General features: G+C 45.1%; 1 long non-coding RNA gene across 2 annotated transcripts; it reads right to left on the bottom strand.

The window, feature by feature from the left end:
* Positions 1-2,884: 2,884 nt before the first annotated feature.
* On the bottom strand, positions 2,885-4,761 carry LOC116420422. Of its 2 annotated transcripts, XR_004230740.1 has the most exons (4): positions 4,291-4,761; positions 4,038-4,193; positions 3,577-3,774; positions 2,885-3,260 (listed from the first exon to the last, which is right to left on the bottom strand). It is a non-coding gene; the product is annotated as an uncharacterized LOC116420422 (long non-coding RNA). The 2 variants fall into 2 exon arrangements; XR_004230739.1 differs by lacking the exon at positions 4,291-4,761 and having other exon boundaries at positions 4,038-4,281.
* Between the last annotated feature and the right edge of the window lie 957 nt (positions 4,762-5,718).

Here is a 5,718-nt window from a genome sequence, read left to right as displayed (position 1 = left end):
GAGCAGTCCCTAAAGTAATGGGGGGGTTGTGCTTGAAGGAGAGAAACGAGATCTAAAGATAGCAGCTGCAGCATCCAGCGGATGCTGAGCTAGCCCATCAGTTGTCCCATGATCCCTGGACCATGGTAGAAATTAAAAATTTGCCTCTTGAATCCTAGAAGAAACAAATCCCATGAGTAATCTGAAAATGCTGGGGCTGAAAATGAGCAACAAGATAATAATTAGGAGTTGAGTTAGTATAGGGGCCAGTAGAGACTAGCCAGGAACCCCACCCAGAGGAAGACTGGGGAGGTGTAAGGTGTTTCTCATCAATGTCTTGCATCCAGCCAGCTTTCTCTAAGATTCTCTCAGTGTGAAGCTCGACCTCCCTTGAGGTGTTAATGTACATGCAGCAAGAAGTGTTGACTAGGTGCACACCTCTGATAGAGGCAAGGAGATAATCTAAGGCCACTAAGATCATGTTAGGAGAGTCCAGGGACTTGGATCTCCCTGAGAGAATGTGCAGTTTCCTTGGCCAGCTGGTCGATTGTGGCTGTCAGGTTGGAGAGAACATTTTCATGCTCTAAGGACCCCACCCAGGACATTAGCATTGAAGTACCCTTCTTCAAGTACCACAGAACATTTTTTTTTCAGCTGGAAACAGTTATGGAAAAGGAGACATTCATTCCCAGCCCCAAATGAACTTGGGTCACAGGTCTTTGAGGGGAATCATGGAGTCTTAGCTGATGCTGCAGCCCCAGGAATTCTACCACTTTCTCTCAGAGACTTCATGGGAATAAAAGGACCCTTTGCTTTTTCCATGTATAGAGTGCTGCCCTCACTCCAGAACAAAAGGATTTTTACCTTTTTCACAGGGAACTTACCCGACCTTGGATTGTAAAAGAAGTGCAAAATATACTGAGATCATCCAACTTGCTGCCAAATTCTCCTATTTTTTGCTTCCTTTTCCTTCTCTGAATAAACCCTCACATCAATCTGCTGGGTTGCCCCCCCCTTAAAGAGGAGATTCACAGTGTTGTTTTACCCTTTCCTTAAGTAAATGTCCAAATCAGTGACTTTGCTTGATTTGAGATGGTTTGAGCCTGATTTCTTTCAGAGAAGTTACCAAAAACCATTGCCCAGCACCCCCAATCTTCAGTGTACCCCAGCATTGTGTGTTTTCTCACAAAAGGTCTCAACTTCCTCCTTATTAAATGTAAATTTCACTAGGGAACTCTGCTTGTTTTATGGCATCATAATAAAACATTTCGTCCCTTGAATCTGCGACAGCCTGAGCCTGTGAATTCTTTCTGCATGACGACCTGCCTTTATACCTTCTTTTACCCCATCAGTTCCTTACAAATAGGGGTGATGTGGGCATGATGTGATCAAGAGAGCAAAGGCTTCCCCAGAGGCTCGGGGGCTGGAACACAGGGTGGAGCCAGTAAGAAGAGCATTGCCATGGGCAGGGGCACAGGTCATGTCAGTGCTAGAGGCTTGGGTGTTAGAGAATGACGGCTGGGAGGGCATTAGAGAATGAATCCCAGGGGAGGCAGGGAAAGTCATGGAGTAGAGAGCTTGAGGTATGGAGATTGAGCCTCTGTGACACTGCCAGGGAGCAAAGGTCATTCTCAAAACCCCAGCCTGAGTTGGAACTTGAGTAGAAGACTTGGCAGTTGCCTTTCCTGCAGACCCAGGTCAGAGGTCTGGCTCCTGATTTGGCAGAAGGTTCCCACACCCCACTTGTTAGAGGGAGCATTTGTCGTGTTCTATAAAATCTGTGGCCCAGAAGCTGGCCAGAGGGTCCAAGTGAGGCATGTAGGAGAGTAACCCACAGGAGGGATTTAGAAGGAAGGTAAAATTACACGGTCTGTGATTTAATGATCCCAGGTGGGGGTCCATGTGGCTGCTTGTTCCCAGGACACAGAGTGGAGCCTGATTTGTAGAGAGACTCCCCAGTGTAAAGGACCTTGTAGGTAAGGCTCAGCTGTGCTGGGGGCCCTAAAACCTCCATCTAAGCTATATATTGGTGAGTTAGGGCGGTTCTCTCCTCCATAGCTAGATGCAGTGCTTGTGACTCTGGTGGTGTCATGAGAAGGGTGACATAAGACACCAATGGGGGGGCCTAGGATAACACAACCACGGTCACACAGACACAAGTCAGGGGGGGCTAGTATATCACACCCACAGTCACACAGACACTAGTGGGGAAGGGAGCTAGGATAACACCCCTATGGTCACACAGACACCAGTGTGGGGGGAGCCTAGGACATCACACCCACGGTCACACAGACACCAGTGGGGGAGGAGCCTAGGATAACACCCCCTACAGTCAAAGAGACCTGAATGGGATGGGAGGGCAACCTAGCATAACTCAGTGGTACCCAGAGAGAGGACTATGGAGAAAATGTGGATGGCAAAATAGTATTTTCACCTTTTTGTTGTTTGTTTGTTGTTTTTTTCCTTCTGTTTTTTTTTTCACTTTTGAACTCATTTTTTGTGCATCATGAGGAATGTGGAAATATGTTTAGAAAAATCACACATGTTTAACTTATATTGGTTTGCTTGGTGTCTTCAGAAGGGGAAGGGGGAAGAGAGAGAGAAAAAATTAGAAACACAAGGTTTCGCAAAGGGGAATGTTGAAACGTATCTTTCCATGTATTTGGAAAAATAAAATACTATTTTAAAAACGAGTTTATGATTAGCTGGTTCCGAGAGTCTTTTAAAGTTTACAAATATATTTTACAAGCACGTTACTCCGTACCCTTTCCCACCCCTTAAACAATGATCAATTTTCTTTTTAAAAACACGCATGTAAATATTTCTTAGGCCTTCACATTATAACAGTATCTCCAAACATCTTGGTTAACACTATCAAATGTTTTGTAAGCAAGAGGCAAACAACTGAAGGTAAAATTTGTCTTTATTCATAAGCATAAGTGCAAGTGTATAAGTTCTTAAATTAGAGTACTTTAGAGCATGAAGCACATTGTTACAGTCCATTTCTTAATCAAACAACATCTAGATTGCTTTTCTAACAACAGAGCTTATGAAAATTTTACCAATGTGTCCAAATTGACCACATTCTCCAATGTAAGAACATTTTGAAACACAACAATGTGATAAACAATGTTGTCATTAACATTTGAATGAAAACCCTTGAGTTGATCTTAATTCAGTTGAATTTATTCCCAGTGACAGAACATCTCATCTCCATTGGCAGGTTACAATGATGACATTTAAATGCCCATATAGAAACATCCATTGGGAAACAACCGCCCCTGATTAAAGGAAAAAAAAAATAAGTTAACATTCATGTAGCACTTCCCAGTGCCAGGCCCTCTGTTAAGCACTTTACCATGCTGTGATCCTCACAACAACCTTGGGAGGTGGATGCTATTATTATCCTTTTCCAGAGTAATTTGAGATAGGGGGACAAAGGGTTTCTTGCTTAGGGGTCACACAGCTCATACATTCCAAATCCAAATAAATCCGCATTTATAGCCACTAAAGGTCCCATCTCAGCTCCCAAGGCCTGCTCTCTTGTCCCTTAAAATGTCAAAAGTTCATTCTCTACAAATAAAAGGGGGAAGTTACCTAAAGGTGCTCCAGACTAGTTCTCCTACTTTGCTTCAGCGTCCTCCTCAGAGTCTCGGACCAGAAGAGGGAGGAAGACAAGGAATAAAAGGAGAGGAAGCAGGAGAAAGAAGGGTAGGAATTGGAGGAGGAGAATGAAGAGAAAATGCAGCATCAGAATGAGGACGGGTGTAGGGTAGAAGTGGGGCATCTTTGGTCCTGCAGGGAGAAAGGTCATGCTCAGTGTAAGAGGAGTTATTTCTCCACCCCCCCAGGGGAGGTCAAGGCCATAGAGAATCATCGAGGTCAAGGCCAAGATTGTGGGGGAAGGGGCAAGGGAAGAATGAGAGGAGGCAGGGAAGGGGAAGGGGGAGGAAAGGGGCAGGGGAAATGGCGGGCAAGGAAAGGGGGCGGGGCAACAGAGGGGAAGGATCACTTGGCTCGGGCCAGTGGTCAGCTGGTGGGGGACCAACTCTCAGCACCTGGAGCGGTACAGCCTGGCTGGAGTGGGGGGCAGGCCCGATTAGGAGGACGACTGGGTTGGAAGGAGAGAGTTTTCACTGTTAGCAGACACCATGGACAATTGGGAGCATGGACGCGGGTAGCAGGATGGTCTCAAGAACAGAAGGCCAGAAATGCTGAAAGGAAACAGTGGGCGAGAAAGCCCGGTCCAGCCCCTCCTCCCCAGCTCCCGGAGCACTGACCCCCAGCCACAGGTTGTTCTTGTCCACTTACCGTTACCACAGCAACGCTGCTGCTTATGACGGCCATGATGATGCCGCAGACTTCGAAGACCGTTGGGAGCCCAGGCAACCAGGCCATTGGTCGGAAAGTTCCAGGCACATTCTTGGGCGGGGCGGGCAGAGCATCCCTCAGCCCTTATATTACCCTGGAGGAGGAGGCTTCCTGCTGGGGGGAGGAGGGACTGTTCGCTCCCCCCTTTCTCTTTTCCTTCCATGGGAGTAATGGCGCCGTTAACGATAAAGAAGCCGTCCCCTAACCCCAAAGCTGAAGCAGCTTGAGACCCCGAAACAAGCAAGGGAAGGTGCAGGGGAGGATTTAACAGTTGCCTGCAACTGACTGCAGAGAAAAGCAGGATGTGCGTTTAATTATTATTTTAATACTATTTTATTCTTCAAATATATGCCAAGATATATTTCACCATTCACCTTTGTGAAACCTTGTGTTCCAAAGATTTCTCCCTCTCTCCAGATTCCCACGGCTGCAAACACTCAGATAGAGATGATATGTGTGCAATACTTTTTAAAAAAAACTATTATTTTTATTACACATTTTTATTTGCAAAACATATGCATGGATAAGTGTTCAACATTGACCCTTGCAAAACCTTGTGTTCCAAACTTTTTCCTCCCTTCCCCTCTCTAATATATGTTAAGCTAAAATTATAATAATTAAATAAATAATTAAATCCTACACACACACACACACACACACATATATATCTGCATGTGTGTATGTGTATATGTATACGCAAAATACACAATACACAATATATATACATACAATTATCATGCTGCACAAGAAAAATCAGATCATAAAGGAAAAAATGAAAAAGAAAACAAAATGCAAGCAAACAACAAAAAGAGAGGAAATGCTATGGTGTAGATGGCTCTCTTAATCACAAGACCATTAAAACTGGCCTGAATCACCTTGTCCATCAGAATTGATCATCATGTAGTCTTGCTGTTGCCATGTACAATGATCTCCTGGTTCTGCTCATTTCACTCAGCATCAGTTCATGTAAGTCTCTCCAGGCCTTTGTGAGATCTTCCTGCTGCTTGTTTCTTATAGAACAATAATATTCCATAACATTCATCTACCACAATTTATTCAGCCATTCTCCGACTGCTGGGCATCCATTCAGTTTCCAGTTTCTAACCACTACTAAAAGGGCTGCCACCAACATTTGGGCAAAATGTTTTTTGCCTCCTCTGAGATCTCTTTGGCAGATAAACTCAGTAGGAACACTGCTGGGTCAAAGGGTGTGCATTTCATGATGCTGCTGAAGCTGGGCCCTGCAGAAAGCAGCCACCAATGTCCCTGCCTGGGCCTGAGAAAGACAGAGAGGCTCGTCTTGTCAGGTAGACAATAACAATCCTAACAATAACCACCAACAGTGTGCAGCAGTGTCGACACAGCAGG

Source organism: Sarcophilus harrisii, unplaced genomic scaffold (genome assembly GCF_902635505.1).
Source record: "Sarcophilus harrisii unplaced genomic scaffold, mSarHar1.11, whole genome shotgun sequence".
NCBI classification, from domain to species: Eukaryota; Metazoa; Chordata; class Mammalia; order Dasyuromorphia; family Dasyuridae; genus Sarcophilus; species Sarcophilus harrisii.
Note: the sequence above shows the minus strand (reverse complement) of the source record. Positions and strands in the feature narration are given on the sequence as shown.